Genomic DNA, 17,195 nt, shown 5'->3' with positions numbered 1-17,195 from the left:
TGCAAACTTGAACTTCATTACACATTTTTTCAAACAACAAAGAGTCATTAAAAACAGAATTCTCACTGTTGTGAGTTACATTCATAGCACTATTTTGGCTAGTATTTGCCTTAGGTTGTCTTGGGTGATGAGCTGTATTGTGTTTGAAGCTGAGTCTTGTATCTTGGCTGGTGTTTGACTGATTTTGAAGGTAGTAGAGTCCCCCAGTGGCATTTCCTATGTCCCTAGTTTCTTGTGTTGTACAATCCTGCAGAACACAATGATCTTTGTGAAACATTACAACACATTTATCATGTTCACACAACTTTTGCACAGACAAAAGATTTTGCTTGAATTCAGGAATAAATAGGACTTCCTTAAGTTCAATGCCATTTTTAAGAAAAACATTTCCTATGTGAGTTACATAGGCAACACCACCATTAGGTAGATTAACCCTAGGCTTGTGAAGTAATTTTCTTGCATTGTGAAGTTGCTCCAGTTTAGCAATCATATGGTCTGAGGCACCAGAATCTATTATCCATGCATCACTCATGTTTTTAACAAAGTGACAAGACACCATACCTGCAAAGTGATTGTCAATTTCATCATCAGTATCATCACCTCCCTGCTTAGCTGCTATATTGCTGGAGCTAGAGCCCAGCTTCAACATCTCCTGAAGTTGTTGGGCAATAGCTGTTGCAAGTTCAGCACTTCCACCACTCACTTGAGCACTGTATCCACTTCTTCTTGTAATTCTGACCTCCTCCGGTGTAACCTTGAGCTTTACCCTTGCCATAAACACTTCTATTTTCTTGTGTGTTGTCAAAACTTTTGTTCCCTTGCTTGTTCTTATTACTGTTAGCAGGAAAGCCTATCTTGAACCAACACTTCTCAGCAGTGTGGTTACTTTTCTTGCAAACAGTACAGTAGAGTTTGTTCTCATTCTTGCTGTAAAGGGCTATACCTACACTTTCTTCCTTTTCTTTTCCTACAACTTCATTCTGTGACTCTTCTTGTTGAACCATAGACACAGCTCCCTCTACAGTAAGAAGATCATGCATCAACAGTATATGGCTTCTCAAGGGCCCATATGCAAGATCCAGACCATTTAGGAACTGGAACAATCTTTGTTCTTCTTTTTGTTGATTTATTGCCTCAACATAGGCAGTTACTTCTGCATTCACACTAGTGATTGAAGGATAGTCATTCATTGACTCTATCTCTTCCCAAAGCACCCTAAGATCTGTATAGTATTCAGATACAGGCCTCTCATTCTGCTTTACTTCATAAGTTTGCTTGTTGAGTCTATATTTCTTGCTCCCATTACTCACAGTGAACCTATGCTTAAGACTCAACCAGATTTCCTTAGATGATTTCATATACATCACTGACCTCCTTATGGACTCAGTCATGTTATTAAGAAGCCAAGCTGTAACCATACTGTTACAAGCTTCCCAAGCTTCTCTTAAAACTGAATCAGTACTAGATTTTGTCAAGGCTCCAGTGACAAAACCTAACTTTCTCTTGGTTGCAAGAGATATTTCCATGGATCTCTTCCATGGTCTGTAATCTGTTGCTCCTGTTAACTGACAGTCTACCTTCAAGGTATTTGGGCCATCAGAAGGATGCAAATACATAGGATTATTGGTTTCAATAGTCGTTTTTGATGTATCCTTTTCAGTCATGATGCAGGAAAGGAAAGCTTAAAGTTTTTTTTTTCTTCTTCAACACAGAACTCTATTGCCCAGAAATACAGAAACACGGATTCAACTGAAATAAGGAACAAGTAGAGATTTTTCAAGTTGTTAAAGCAACAAACTTTAAAAAGATTCCACTTACCTCTTTAAGCTATGATACCATGTAAACAAATTTAAGCTAAGAGTATTGTGAAATCTACTGATATTTCCAAGTATAGCTGAGAATATACTTGAGTGAAAGGTAGGTAGCTCAAAGGCGGCTCCTCCTTATTTTCAGCAACATATATTTCTGTTATATTGAATGAATACAACCTGATGACCTATGCTGTCTTATATACTAAGGACACAGCTCTAATCCCTAGATGGATCCTCACGTGATCCAAGACAGCTAGGTTACTTAAACATGTGCTGATTACTATATAGGCATATGCAACTTACTAAACATGTGCAGCTCACATGTTAGACTACAAACACAGCTTCTATCATTTACAATTTTCTAAGAATTGTTAAATGTTGTTTGGTTATTCATGGAAAATGAAAATTCTCATGAGAATTTCCACTTACCTAGGTCCCCCTAGGTAAGTGATTTTCTCCATGCCATTTTGTGGGAAGTGGAACTTGTTAAGAATTTCTACTTCCCATAAACTGGTCAACCAAACAAACATTAAGAAATTCCAATTCCTAAGAATTTTAACATTTTATGTTAAACGATGTCAACCAAACAAGCACTTAGTATGGTAGTTTGCATTGCAACTCCGTAATTAAGTTGAGGAAAAAAAAAAAAGAACCAGGTACCCTATTACCAAAACCGGGAAAATAGAGGTCTAAGTCAGGTTATGGGTCACATTTTCAAATATCCGCAAATGCGGGTATCCAATGTTACGAGTACCCGTTATGAACACCCTTAGCTGTAGGTTAGCTTTGCTTTGAACTTTCCTATTTCTAGTCTAAAAGATTATCATATGCTTCCTCCGTTTCGATTTAGTTGTGACACTTTTAAAATCACGGACTCCTAGGCAATTTTTGTAGTGGAGAGAGATAGAGAAATAAAAGAAAAGGGTCTCCTGTGATAGGAGAGAGACAGAAAGAAGTTATTCCCCAAAATGAAAGTGTCACATCTGAATTGAAACTTCCTAAAATAAAAAGTGTCACAACTAAATTGGAACGAAGAAAGTAGTAGCATTGTGTTAATAGGGATGGGCATGGGTCTAGGACCCTACCCAGACCATGTTGGACCTGACCCTAATCTAAGGGTCGGGGTCCAACTTTTTCAGACCCAAAGGGTCCGTGTCTGGGTCTGGGTCCAAGTGAATTTTTTAGGGTCCAGGTCTTAAAATTTTGGACCCAGACCCGACCCTTAGACCCTAAACTTATATAATATATATATTTTAACTTTTTTTAAAAAAGCAAACTGATTTTCTAAAATACTAAAACCTAAATTAAAACACTAAAACACACATTCTGAACTCTTATGTAAGTTGTGTTTGTTTCTTTTTTTCAGTTTGTGTGTTTGTGTTCGTTTCGTTTTTTTCAGTTTATATGTTTGTGAATTGTGTTTGTTTCATTTTTTCTTTCAGTTTATAAGTTTGTGTTTTTTTCGCTTTTTTTTCAATTTATATGTTTGTGTTTGTTTCATGCGAATTCTTGTGTTTGTTTCATGCGATTTTTTTTGTTTGTTTCATGCGAATTTCAGATGATTATTGATATTAATAATGCTGAAAATTTGGCAAAATAAAGAACTTAGGCCTGGACCCTCCAGACCTTAAGGGTCTGGGTTTGGGTCCAATTTTTTCAGACCCTTAGGATCCGGGTCCGGGCCTGCAAAAAAAATTAGGGTCCGGGTCTAGGGTCCAACTGGACCCAACCCAGACCCGACTTTTGCACATCCCTAATTGTGTATTTGTATTCATTAATTCATTTCAACTTGTCGGTTATGGAATATGGACTATGGTCTTAGGCTATGTTCAGTTCACCTTATTTTTGCTTATTTCAGACCTATTCAAATCAAATCAGAAAAAATCAGATCAGATCATGCTTATATTTAAAAACTCATTATTACTATTAATACTATTATTTACTTGTACATTTGTTCAAAAGGATTATTATTGTTGTTGTTGTACTTATTAATTATTAATATTGGTAATTATTATTAATCTCGTTGTTATCATTATAAATGTCAATGTTATTATAATTTTAAGTTATTTTGTTATTATTAAATAATAGAAAATTAAAAGCCATGTGTTAAGAACTAAGATTGACGCAAAAATAAGAAATATATAAAATATGATAGCTCAAATTCATGACAACGAAACTACTAAGTTCGAATTACATTTCAAAATAAGCTAAGTGCGAGATACAAATTATAAATTTAGATCCGGTATACCTCTTCCTACCGAATTTCAAATCTCTCTAGCTATTTGAAGTTGCACCCTATCCATTAGTAGTAAAAGAGAAATTAGTAGTAGTACTTAGGTAAAGTTTCAAAGTTGTTTGTATATCTTATTTTATTTTATATGAAAAAAATGAGTTGAGTCTGCCGACTTCTCAAGTGTGAAACATTTTTTTTTAAGGGAAAGTGTGAAACATTTTAGAAGTGCTCTTATAAATTAATGACTTGGGTTATAGAATTATTTTTAGTAATTATTATTATTATTATTATTATTATTATTATTATGATTATAATTATTATTGCTGTTATTATAATAATGATAATAATAATAATTATTATTAATAATAAAGTTGTGTAAAAGTTGTGATAGAAATAAAATGATAATAATAGTAATACTATAAATAAGATCTTATAATGTATTGTATAATAATGAATTACAAAGTAATAATATAATAGTAATAATATATTTTATAAAAGATAAGATCTTGTAAATCAGATCAGATCAGAAAAAATAAGTTCAGACCAGATCAGATCAGAAAAAATAAATTCAGATCAGATGAGATCAAAAAAATTAAATTCAGATCAGATAAGTTCATATCAGAAAATTTCAGGTGAACTAAACATAACCTTAGACTTTCAAAGGTGTGGCCTAGACTCCTGTCACATAGTCACACGTGGGAGTCTGCATTTGTCTTTTTCATTTATTTACAATTTACAGCTAGTTTTACTCCCAATTTCAATTGGTACACCAATTGTCTACTTGTCTTCACTATTTTATTGTTGTTTTTAATAAAAGTAAAAAGATTATAAACTCCTACTTTCTTTGGACTTAGGTATATTCTAATTTTCTATAACTTCTTTTAGTTAGGTAAGATAAAGAATTCTACTGCTTAGCACCTCTTGATGACAAAACCAATTAGATTTTCAGATCAAATTCCTTAAGAGGGAGGGAGGATGGTAAAGAAAATCTCATTCCCAAAGTTTTCCTAATGGGTTTAATCTCATGACCTTGAAGTCATGCAACCAAACCTTTACCACTTGGTCAAGTTTTGTGTACCTTACATTGATGAAAATATGAAATAAAGAAAGTTGGTTCGCTTAGATGGAAAGGAGCAAAATTGAAGGGGAGTGGGGGTCCAAGAAAATAGAATTAGTATATTATATATATAGTTAGATGTTTTTTTAAAAATTGGTAAGATGAATAATATTTAGATTGTCCTCGTAGAGGGCCGAAATTAGAGGCCCAAACACTTGAAAAGAGAGGTATATGGTAACCGTAATTCTCCTTCAAGTGTCTTTCACTTAGTGGGATTCGAACTCTTAACCTTGAGGTCTTGAACCGAAATCCCCATGAAATGAGTTAATTCAAGCTTTATACTACCTCTGTTTTTATTTAATTGCAATGTTTTGACTTTCACGCTTGCCAATGTACAATTTCAAATCGTTTTTATCTCTAATTGTATGTAAGTAAAAATTATAAAAATTTGATATTATGAAAGCTAACATCGAAACGAATCAAACAAGACCCCACATGACTATATTTTGTTTAACATATAAATCAATAAATGTGGTCAAATAAGAGAACATGAATAGTGTAATTTGTCAAACGTTGCAACTAAAAGAGAACGGAGGTAGCATAAGTTAGGTACATAATAAATAGAAGAAAACGATATAGACATTTCTATAATGAATACTAGTAGTCCACAAGTCCTTTTGTTCTTCTGACAAGAATATCGTCATCATTTCCCTCACTTGTATAAATAACTGCTGGGAATTTAGTCTCACTTGAGAATCGGCTCATTTCACTATGTTTACTAAATTGATTTTTTTTTACTAATTTAAAATGGTCATTATTAATTATTTCAATTCGACTTGTGTGGACCCGGTTCACAGTAAAATTAGTGTGCATCGAGACAAATACTATTATAATACATAGACAACCCTACTATATCACAAACAAATATACTATATAAGAGAAAAATACACAATATCATAAACAAATACACTATAACATAAACAATATCACAAATAAACACTATAGTTGTTGCCAAACTAAGACACTATATCACAAAGAAACACATTATACCACATACAACACACTATATCGAATAATCCTAATATTCTATAACAGGTTCAATTATACAATGAAGTATAATACACGGAAATACACTATATCACAAATAAATATACTATATTAGAAAGAAATGCACTACATCACAAACAAACACTATATCGCAAAGAGACACTATCACAAATAAACATACTATAGCATAGCGAAACACACACAAACACACTATACCGAAACTGACAATATAATCCTAATCTTCTATAACAGGTTCAATTGTACAATCAACTATATCACGAAAATTGAAAAATAAGTAAAAACTTGAAGAGAGATAAAATAAAGCAATTAATGAGAGAGAAACTAAAAAGGCAAGGAAAGAGAGAAAGACAAAATATTATAAGTTGTAATCATTACAATACACAACTCTATTAGGTGCACCGGCCGGATTAACAGTTAATACGAGTTGTTTTATTAAAACTGATACCATTGTATTTTTGTCTGCACTTTAAATTTATATACTGCATAAAATGTTTTTTACTTATTGGAACTGAATTTGACTGTCAAATATCATTATTTGAAATAAAAATAAATAGAGCCTTACGAGAATATGAGTTCATTGTACTCACTTTACTAGATTGGTAAATTGGATACTTTTAAAATATATATACATTGAGAAGAATATGATATCCAACATCTTTCATCTTCCATCTCAAACTTTGTTTCTATATACAAATACAGATTTACATTTAATTAGCATATAAATCGTACATAAGTAAAAAAAAATTGCCGGTAAATAGAAACAAGGTAGTTACTTATATTAGTTATATATGATCCAAGTACTTCTATGCAACATTTCAGAGTCAGTCATTATTGAGTAATTGACTGCACATGTTTGTGCATTGTCCGAAAAATTGTGGTAACCTGCTCTATCCGATCTTCACTTGAACAAGATGAAAGAAGAACTTTTGCAGTTCCTCCATCCGGGTAACACCCAGCATCAATCATTTCCTCGAATATCTCTATACATACCTTGTACTGCTTCTTCCTCGAGTAAGCTCCTAGGCGCGATGTCCATGTCACCACGTCAGGTCTCATATTTTTGTCGCCGAGTGATTGAAACAACTCCTCCATTTTCTCAAAATATCCAGCTCGTCCATATATGTTTATCAATATATTGTACGTACTTAGATCAGTAGCTACATATGGTTCATCTTCCATAGCACTCAAAACATTTTCCATCTTCTCAAACTGACCAAATCTACCATATAAATTCAGCATGCTATTCATGACGTATGTGTCTGGCTTAATACCTGAGTTGATCATCTCGGCTACAAATTCTTCACTCTTGATAATGTTTCATGCTTTTGTGTACGCACAAAGTAACAACATGTAGTATTTCATGGTTGGAGTCATGCCGAGGGACTTCAGCTCCCTGAACATACCTTCCGCATCTGAAAATCCAATCACAAATTTAACACCGGAAGATAGAAGACTTGACATTTTGCAAGGCTGTTGAGTTCATTATACATATACATATATAATATGATATTCACTCTCTATGCTCTCACAAGGTACGCTCGATGTTCATTAAGCTTTTTGTCAGGCAATACGCAGAGATAGTATTTTTTGAGCACAATTATCTTCTTTAGCACCCTTATTGGAATATCTAGTGTAAGAGCTTGTTTAATATAGGAGTATGTTTGAACTCGAATTTTGTATCCAAACGACAATATACCAAATCAAACCCTTGAAGATGTATCCAACAGAAAGAACATCAAGCATGTAATGGCTCTTTTTTGAAGAACATGATAATATTCGACTGCCAATATTTGTCATTTCTTGGCATTGCCGCTCTTCTTCAAACTCCACGGGATTTGGCTTATTTACAAATTACAAGAGCTAACTTATCTATTATTTTATATAATTCAGCCATGTTTGAGTTAAGCTCCAAGTACTAAGATGACAGTTCTTACTTTCAACTAAACCAGCTCTACCATAGGCATCTACCATGATGTTATAGGAGGCTCTATCTGGCTCACATCCCATGTGTTGCATAAGTGTAAATATCTCTGCAGCGCCATATGGGAACCCTGCACGGCTTCAAGAAGTTCAAGTGAAGGAGCTAAATTAGTTCAAATCCAAAATTTCTATATACATTTCAAAAACAATCTCTTTGATATGTATCCTTGCTTAAAGACATTAAATTAGGTTATTTACACATGTAGCAAGCGATCCAATATGCTAATCAGCAACCATAATTATTCAGATGTAATCTACTTATTCTGGTGAATGTTGAACATTTGCTTGCTGGTGGAATGGAAATGATTAACCCCTATTTTAGATACTGACCTGTAAGCTTCCATCAATGCATTATAAGCATAAACATCAGGCTCTAGACCAGCTTCTTGTAGCAGCTCAAATATTTCTTATGCTTTCTCACATTGACCAGCCCTTGCAAATGCATTTATAAGTGCAGTGTAAGTGCAGATATTTGGCTTGCACTTCTGAGTTCTCATTTCATTGAACAACTTGAGGGACAGATAAGATTTATTTGCCTGCATGCATAATGGAGATTTGTTCTTCTGATCATCTTGTGTATCTAGCCTACACATAGATTCAATTGAATATCAATCCAAAAAGATTGTCGGTGTTGTAACAAATAAGAGAAAAACTCCAAGATACTAGTTTACAGTATACTTCCTCAGTTTCATATTAGTTGTCAAACTTGCAACACGTTGACTTTTAAGGTCAAAGAAAACTTTTTGAGTATATAGGCTCACCAATATATAGGAGGAAAACAGTAGCCATGAGGGATTTTGTTAGATTTGTCACAGTGTGTACTTTCAGAATATCAACTTTTCATAGTTCTTTTTTTTTGGAAAAATTGACGATAGAGGTCTCAACTTTGGGTGATAATTTTTAAAAGGTCTGAACTATTGATTAACTTGTGTAGGTTCCAACTTTAGGGGTATTAACTTTTAGCGGGCCTTAGTGACTTGAAACTGGCTTAATAGGTCATAACTTGTAAAACTTGGGTCACACCAGAAGGGTTAATTGAGGGAGGGAAGTAGGAACTAGGTGAGATTTTTAAAAAAACCGTCAGTTTTAAGTCACCGAGGCCCGCTAAAAGTTAATACCCCTAAAGTTGGGACCTACACAAGTTAATCAATAGTTCAGACCTTTTAAAAATTATCGCCCAAAGTTGAGACCTCTATCGTCAATTTTTCCTCTTTTTTTATATAGGAACTTTTCATAGTTTTTACAAATACGTGATTAAAGATATTAATGGTCAAAGCAATATATTAGAGAACGGGAAAATCTGGACTTATGTTTTCTGAAATAATTCAAAAAAAGTTTAACACAACACTACTAAAGTATGAATACATGACAATGATCAAAATCGAAAAGAAAATGAGCAATTGTATATAGAACAAGCTAAGGTCCAAGAAAAGCTGAGAGAGAACACAGTTGAATGGAATGTATGACAAAACAAGCTAGGTGGCAGAGGGCTTATCACTTGTGTAAAAGATAGTTGCTGATGGCTAACCTTCCCATATAGATTGATTAGCATTGTGTAGGTTTCAGTAGTTGGCTCACAACGATCCTTTTTCATCCTCTCATAAATCTCCACAGCTTTTGTGGTGTTTCCTCCTTTTATCAACCCTTCCATATAAGCATTGAATACAATGGCACCTAAAAAAACAAGCAAAATATTCAATTGTGGAAAATACAAAATTCAACATACTTCCTCCGTTTCATAATACTCGCTACACAATTCATTGTGGGAAGTTTCACATTACTTACTACACTTCATTTTTGGGCAATAAACTCTCTCTATCTCTCTCCTCTCACAAGTCACATGGGCCTATTTTCTTTTTACTCTCTACCTCTTTTTTCTCCAAAAATTGCCTAGGAGTCCATGAATTCAGAAGTGTAGCGAGTAATATGAAACGAAGGAAGTATAAATTTTGGGTATCAACTGTCATCAAGGCTACTCGATTTTGGGTCTCCAAGTCTTACTCATAAGCCTTACACAATTGTCTTGTGCAGTCTATTGCAATCAATGCTATGTAAAGATGTTGTTTTCTTCTATATACGAATAAGGTAATGCCAAAGCCATGCTCCGGTTATTAATCTATACATGAAAATGTTGTAGTTAGTTAAAATTTAGCTATGTAATGTCTGAGCATTGTTTAACCAAATATACCAACATACATTTTCCAATGCAATAATAACAATAGTGACCCATAACATATTCCTGTCTCTAATGTAGTTGTTTATTACTTATTTTAGGTTAGGAGAAAATTTTGAAGGGAATTTTTAATTATTCATAGGAAAATGGGAAAATTTTCCATTAGAAGTGAGCGGGATAGTATCAATTGTTGACTATATACTCGATTCTATATGAAATATATTCATGCAAATTTTGGAGAGAATTACAGCATAAATATTCTAGGTAAAAAAATACAGACAAGAGGAAGAGAAATGAAGTAACTGGATGGAGTAAAGACATATACTTGAATGGAGGCCATATTTTCTCATCTCAGAGAAAATAGCTTCAGCTTTTGCATACAATCCAGATGCATAGTAAGCCCTCAACATAAGTGCATAAGTATCTTCAGTAGGAATGCATCGAGCTTCCAGAAGTTGTAAATATGTTGCTTCTGCCTTCATATGCTGTAATTTCTGTCCAAAAGCATCAATCATCAAATTGTAACACAAGATATCTGGTTGGAATGAGCTCCTATGCAATATCCATTGACATAGCTGCAAAACAAGCACAAAGTGTCAATCCTTCTAAAAAATAATCAACCACATCTCCCTTCCACATTTAAAACAATGTAACACTAAGGCCTTGTTCACTTCAACTTAGAATATAATATCCATTAAAAATGAGTTTTGTTTATGCCAAATTCTGATCAGGCAGAACTTAGCTGAGGATCTACAGCTAATGGAGATGCAATAACAAGGGATGCTAGCTACGGAATTAAAAGAGGATGCAAAGAGAAGACAGAGACACCAAGAAATGGTGACGCGGAAAACCCCAAGAAGAGGGTAAAAACCGCGGGTGGAATTGAGTCCACCAATCCACTATGTATGAAGATTACAACTTATAGCTAGCAGCTAGCAGCTTGTAGCTTATACTAAATACACTTGTAAATATTTGTGAAAGTAAATGGAAGTGTTCTAATGTAAGCGATGTTAATGAACTGCCTTTCCCCCAATACTTCTACTCCTATTTATATCCATACATTTATTGTAACGTTGCTTTACATGTTTACGTTGCATAACTAATCTCCTAATATGATGCCATGATCTCCTAATATCAAGGAGTATCTCCACTTCTGCTTAATGACTTCGTCAACCCTATTTTGTAGGCGTAACATCATAATTTGACTTGATTAGTATCCAATGCTCTTTGAATCAAATTTATTCAACTCCCTTCGTTTCTGCTTGCTGTAGCTGCTAGCTGATAACTTCTAGCTGGGACGGATGTATATCCTGCAGATTCAGCTTAGCAAAATTTTTAGGACATAACAAGTTTTGAGTTCGTAAAAGGGAAGTGCATATAAGAGAGAAACACTAATAAAAAGCTTTTATATCAGTAAAAATCGGTTTTATTCCACAAAAATCAGTTTTAGTAAGTAAATATAAGTTCTAAAATCAGAAAAATTAATTGTAGTTCAGAAAATCAGGGGAAGTCAACATGCTAACAAGGCAAGTAACAAAGTTTATTATTAATAGGAAGTTCACAGGTCTTCCAATAAGTTATTTTTGTATCATAATCATGTAAATGAAGAATTTTCCAGGCTTGTGATTTGGATGATATGCATATTGAGACATATCTAGCTTTTAAGAAGGAATTCCTGCTGTTTATGTGAATGAATCACTCTCTCAATAGTTACAGTCGATAGGTAAAGATATGCTATAAACTAAGAAGTTTCGTATACTACTCATACCTAATGGTAATGTCAAATTAGCTACATTAACATGAAGCTATATACAAAACTGATGGAGGTTTACAACTGTCCTCACCACCATAATTTCATCCCATTTTTTTTTCAAGCGTAATTGGATAGCTACATTGATAATGTCGTCCCAAGTGCTATGAGTTTGAGGAAGGGTGTCAAGAACGCCCCAGATTTTGTTGCTATCTACTTCTTGCTCTACAAGTTCCAAAATTTTTTGAGCAATTGGACTAAGCACTGGAAAAATTCCATCACTAAATCCTGAACCAAATTTCACCAAACATCAAGCAGAGTCCACCACAGGTGTTGAAATTTACAAAGAAGTGTTATTCAATACTTAAAAAAGTGGTAAGAATTACAAGTACATACATCGTTTCCTAGACACTTTTTTGCGATTAAAGCTTCTGAGTTTGCCTTTCCTATCAACATAAGTGCTATCACGCTTGAACTTCCCAGGAGTCTCCACATTGAAACATTTTACTTTCCAAGGAATACGATATGCATAGCTTCTTAGACTTAGATATATACTGCACAATAGCCATCGAAAATCCATGAGTATTGTTCCACAAAAAGTGATTACATAAGTTTGTGGTTTTGGTGTTTGAATATTTTTAGTTCAACAATATGACAAAGCATTGACGACAATAACCAGGGCAATGGGAATGGTAAAAGTAGTTCCGAAAATAATTCATAATCAGAGTATAATCTACGTGGCTAGGGCTGTATAAATTTCACGCATTCTCAAGGTTTGGGAAAGTCACACTTTCTCCAAGCAAAGAGCTCCATGACCACTATAAGCCCCATAAAGAGGCCTACAAGGCTATATTCTACCTTCGATAAAAGGACAATAATTTCATGAACTATAGTAGCTAAATCTTTCAGCACTTAGCACAAGTTAAACAAAATCCCCTTATTCTATGAAGAGTTATGAGAGAGAATGCATCTATACATAATTGTAAGTATCAACCCATAGATTCATTCAACCATACCCATGATATGATCAATTACCCAAAAGTACTTGAATCTGTCCATTCATGAGTATACAATCTCTCACAAACAAATACAAGTACAATCATGAATTTACAAAATGATTTTAGTGCACCTTAAAATACAAATAAAGTGACTCACTTTCATAGAGGCGACATGTAAAACCAACAGATAAAAGTGGCCGCCACACAAACACACTACAAGAGGTTAGAGAAAACAATAAATCAATTTGCATATGCACACACAAGGAGTGGAGAGATGATCATGCATCAATTGGAATATAAGATCTTTAAATCCTCTCCCGAATTCTTTAAATTAATGGGACCTCCCACATGGGACATCACTAATGCCTGCGTTAAAGGAAAATTTTGACCACATACGATCACGGTTGAATAAATCCTAATTGGCAATAAGCGAAATAGCTGATTAGGTAATTTGTTAGTCATTCTCCCTGTTGATCTTCTATGAGAGACAACTCACATGTGGGATTTCTCTTAACACGCACCCCACTAACCTTGTACTAGGCGCTCAAGAAACTTAATTCTCTATTTCTCTTACTAGTTATTACTTACTCAAGATATGCATCTTCTTGTACTCATAAAATGGCTAAAAGTACATAATTGTCTCCTCTTGACCACTTCTACAATCAAGATGTTTGCTGGATATCAAAGTATTCTTTCCAACTTATTGCACAAGGTCGAACTAATAACCCATTAATCTAATATGGCTATACCTAAGAGAGATAAACCCAATTTCTTGCCTTCATGCTTCTTAGCAATCTCATATATCTGGTCCATATATCCAAGTATATGGATTCAAATTTTCTAAATATAATTAGTTGGATTAGGGCTAATGGTTTAAGAGAGTAATAAAAGCAGGAAACTTAACAAAAGGAAAAGGGTTTTGCTATTTGACGCCCTAAAATCTTTCACTAACATCCTAATACGTATTTTTATACTGTATTTTGTACTTTCTTATTTTTCTCCCTCTTCCTTCTTCCTTCCTCCTTCCTCCTTCCGTAATGCCCCTTTCCATTTTCGTTCTTCCACTTTTCTGATTTACAAAGTTGTGCTATCCTTATTCCATTTTCTGATATTTAGAATAACCAATTATGATAGACATGAATAAGACATCTGCACCTCTCATGATTCCAATGTAATTATGAAGTCCAGTTCACAAAAAATTGAGAAAAAAAAAACTCACCCGATTACTCAGACACACAGTAGAGATTCCTCACAATGTATTCTTAATTTCTTATACTCTCCTCCACAATTTTAGCCAAGATTATACTTAATCCCACAAAACAAAATCACATCCACAAAACAAATCTTACAAAAATAAAATTCAGATCTGAGTTTATAAGAAAAAAAGATTGATTTTTTTTTTTTAATTATGGTGAGGCGTCCATGGTGGACGCCCACCACCACAGGCACAAGCGTCCATGGTAGGCGCCTGCACCTGTGGTGGGGCGTCCACCATGGACGCCTGTGCCTATGGTTGGGCGTCCATGGTGGACGCCTCACCACAATTTTTTTTAAAAAAAATCAATTAATGGGGTTTCGCCGGTCAAGTTATGGTGGGAGTCCATGGTCAAGCTCGCCGGAAAACATGGTGTCGCCAGAAAATTGGTGGTGGTGGGGGCTCCAATTCAATGGTGCAATTTACTATGGTGGTGAAAGAAGTATGGGAAAGAGAGGTGAGGGAAAAGGAAGGAAGAGGGAGAAGAAATAGAAAGTATAAAATACGGTATAAAAATATGTATTTAGGGCGTTACTATGAAATTTTAGGGTGTTATTTAGTGATCCAGAAAGGAAAATGATGGTGAGTTGATGTGGTTGCAAGAGGGATGATATGGTGGTGTTCTGATGAGAAAGAAGGGAAAAGGAAGTAGTATTACCCTCGAAATGATAAGGGTAATAGTTACCCTCGTCCAATCCTTTTGGGAGTGTTTGGTTCATAAAGTGGTATGGGTTTGGAATCAGGAATGAAACCAAGGTAGTATAGTTTTGGAACTTGATACATAATACATTGTGTTTGGTTTTATTTGGAAATGAATTTTTTTCTTCTATTTGATACCTTGAGGCATCAATATGAGCCATATCCACCTACCCCCTTGGTTTTCTAAACCCCATAACTTATGAGTTTGAGGTATTGGTTTTAAATCTTTTAATTTTGTAAACAAACACTAGGTATGGGTTTTCCTTATTCTAAACCCATACCTCATACCAAAATCATATGAACCAAACGCCCCCTTATTCTTAGCAACTAGCTTATTCTCTTTTACAACCACTTCGTCCCCCACCTCTAAGGCTCTAACCACCTTAATTTTCGTTAGTCGTTTGACTTTTATTACCCCCTTGATATGTTACCCTCGATCCAAGCATCCCCTTACGGGTTTTCGATGGTATTTTACCACACTATAAGTGATTGTTGTTCGGGTTGAACACATGAAGTAGTATATCCGAGGAAGTTGTTTTTCTCTTAGGCTCCGTTTGGTAGGGCGTAAAACATTTTCAGTCTAAAATGATTTTCAGGGAAAACAATTTACAATGTAAAACACAATTCCAAAATTAGTTTTCCGTTGTTTGGTTCCATGTAAGATAATGATGAAATGAAAGGAAAATCAAAGGGAAAGTAAGAAGGTAGTAAGAGGAATGTATAAGAGAGATAAGGAAAACGGTTTTCTCTTCATTTTGAAGGGAAAATGCTTTTCCATCATTGTGAGAGTAATTTTACCCCAAAGGAAAATGATTTTGCACACTTTTGCCAACCAAACAATGTAAAGCTGAAAATAGAGAGAAACAATTTTAAAGAAAAAGTTTTACGTCCTACCAAACGGATCCTTAAAGTTCCATTTCTTTGAAAGTGCAAAAAGGTGTTCAGTTATTCATAGGAAATTCTATTCATCTAGCAGACCTCCTAGGAAGTGTTACTTCCTTTAGCATTGTCAACCAAACAACATGTTTCTTTACGTCAACCAAACAAACACACGAATTCATTCATCTACAACAAGAAATTAGTATTTCACTAACAGGATGTTCAGCATTCAATGCCAACAGAGTGATGAACTGGGTATATGCCACTTAAATTATATAATGCCATGCATAATTCTGTTAAAATTTGTAGACCCATTTAGTCATGAATTCAAACTATACACATTGCTGATAAACAAACCAAAAATCATAACATTTATGGAATGTAAATTACTCTACTCACCTAAGGTTAGAGTGATGTACAACTAAGAATTTTCATCTTGTACATTGCGTAAAAGTGAGTTCTGGCAATGACCCACCAGTGAGAGCGGCGGTGATTGGGTGTCCGACCATCATCATCCTCCAGTGTTTAGTGTCAAGCAGCAACTTGCTCTGTTTTTGGGACAGCCTCCGCTTCTAATCTATGTATATCGTTTTTCTTGGTCCGTAAAAATAAGTTTCAAGTCTCATTAGGTATAATCAGACTTGATTAAATCTGATCACGTGTAAATTTAAGGAAAATTAAGTTGTTTAGTTTCAATTAGGAGTAATAAGTTCGGTTTAAGATAAATTTAGGTGAAGATAATATAAGTTAGGGGAAAATTTTTGTTAGTTGAGAAATAAGAATTAAGATTTGGCCTAGTTGGTTATGGATGTTCTTATGATGGATTTCTCATATAAAAAAGGCCACTGTAAGAAATGAATGTAAGCCACACATTTCGCCACATTATCCACACATTATGCTGAGTCTACCGCGTGATTCATCGAAGTTTGAGATATTTTGATTTTTTTATTTTAGGCTTACGAATTAAATCCAAACTTAAATGTATTAAAATCTTTTCTCTATATACTATATTCAGTAATGATTTACTAACTTATACGATTACTTATATTACAATAAAAAATACACGACATTATACATTTCACTATATGTTTTTTTTTCAATGTATAAAATAACAGAATTAAATCTTATATTATATATGAAAATCATGACATACGAAATATTACTTTATGAAACATTGCCACATATTCTTAAAAATCCATTGTCTTCTTCAATGGTCAAGAACCTCCATTATTAACGGCGAGTAACCTAAGTTGAAGACGATTAGGGTTTCCACTTAATTTGAAGACATTTAT

At 34.2% G+C, this 17,195-nt stretch overlaps 1 pseudogene; it reads right to left on the bottom strand.

Annotated features, from left to right (window-relative positions):
- Nucleotides 1–6,997: 6,997 nt before the first annotated feature.
- Nucleotides 6,998–16,418, bottom strand: LOC125492745 (pentatricopeptide repeat-containing protein At2g35130-like; annotated as a pseudogene).
- Nucleotides 16,419–17,195: the final 777 nt, after the last annotated feature.

Source organism: Beta vulgaris, chromosome 8, assembly GCF_026745355.1.
Source record: "Beta vulgaris subsp. vulgaris cultivar EL10 chromosome 8, EL10.2, whole genome shotgun sequence".
NCBI classification, from domain to species: domain Eukaryota; kingdom Viridiplantae; phylum Streptophyta; class Magnoliopsida; order Caryophyllales; family Amaranthaceae; genus Beta; species Beta vulgaris.
Note: the sequence above shows the minus strand (reverse complement) of the source record. Positions and strands in the feature narration are given on the sequence as shown.